Source organism: Ptychodera flava, chromosome 9 (assembly GCF_041260155.1).
Source record: "Ptychodera flava strain L36383 chromosome 9, AS_Pfla_20210202, whole genome shotgun sequence".
NCBI classification, from domain to species: Eukaryota; Metazoa; Hemichordata; class Enteropneusta; family Ptychoderidae; genus Ptychodera; species Ptychodera flava.
In genome coordinates, this window is record NC_091936.1 from 18,697,610 (window position 1) to 18,699,336 (window position 1,727).

Here is a 1,727-nt window from a genome sequence, read left to right on the forward strand (position 1 = left end):
CTTTTATGAAGTTTTCTGTAATTTTTTGATAATTTTGGACCAAATTGACATAAAATTTAATTTGCTACAGTTTTTTATCAAAATTTTGGCAAAAATCTGAAAAAAATTGACTGGGGTACATTTTATGAAGGTGATAAAAATTGACTTTGGCGCTCAAAGGGTTAGGGACTCTGAGGTGTGGTTGTGTTGACATTTTTGTGTGAACAAGTCATTTTAGTGAAAATCTCCTTCAATCATTACCCTGTCGATTCTGTTGTTAAAACTTGATACGTTCAATGCACTTGGACAATCATTCACTGACAGACTGGAGTGATGGAGAATGCAGTCAAACCTGTCGTAGTTTTCACCGTTGCAGGAAGGTCACCTCTTTATAATGGTCACTTTGTGACTATGAACCCAGTAACATTTTAAGGCCCTATTTAGAACGGCCTCCTCATGATTAGTGGCCACATGTAATTGCTCCAAAGTTGGTATAAAACCTGTGTATAATGGTCAACATATCTGACTCAATCTCTGTCAAAAAATTGTTAGCAAGAAATATAGTCTATTTCCATTGATTTTATATTTTCATTACAATTGTTTCAGAAATTAAATGCATGTATACATGATTTTTAAAAGGATGTATAATGTTGTTTATATTATTTCTATTACCTTTGCCTTAATGCACCACTCGGCTCACCCTTCCCCAAAAGTATTAAATGCCTCACACACCTTCTATAGAAAGGCCACCTCCATATAGTGGTCACTTTTTCTTGGGCTGTTAATTATTTAAGTGACCACTGTACATAGGTTTGACTGTACATGAAATTTACCATTACAGAGTGGCTCTCAGTAAAGAGTTGCAAACAGATACAGATGTATATTGAGTAATTACTAGGTTTGGTACTTTGTTCCTAAATTTACCCCATCAATCGCAAACATTACTGAATTTGCAACATCATTTTACAGTCTGAACAACAACTAAAACATCATCAAGATAAACCAAATTGAAAATGATTCTTATTCCTCTGTAGACTGTAAGTCATTTGTTGTTAAATAAAATTGCTATTTTGTTGTATATACCCGTAGTATTGCAAGAATACAAAATATTTGAAAATTTCACATAATTTGAACAAGCCAGAGCAGAATTATATTCTTCTGTTTTCTGAAACGTTCTGAACAGGTGAATAAAAGAAGACCAGCGATCTGGTAATTTGCATACATTTGCATAAAATTACACTTTTTTTCACCAAACTTCCTTCCTGGTTGTCTTGCATAAAAGTAAAGCCTACAGAGCATATGTATCTTGAGTCAATAAATTACTGAAAATTAAATCACTTTTTTGATAAAGGTTACATCTGGCCAAAAAATTGGCTCCTCAACAATTAGTATTTTTGTTTATTCATTTAATTTTTTTCACCTTTACAGCATCATGGATGTAAAAAATTATTTTTTACATGATATCAATAGGGCTAGTTCATCAGTCCTCTCCGTAAACTTCCAAAACTAAGAACATTAGCATAATTTTTGAACACGCCTACCTTATTCCCTTGGAACAAAGCCCATCGTGCGGAAGTCAAAGACAGACCACTCAAAGACTGGCGCCCGCAAGCGCCCGCATACTTTTTTTCTGTAGTGGTATAGTATTTATTTACAGTCAATGAACTTCAGCAGTGTCAACAACGCAATCATCTTTCAATAAGCTGTGTGACGTCAGAGATTACGATGTCCCGGATTCCCGGATGCTG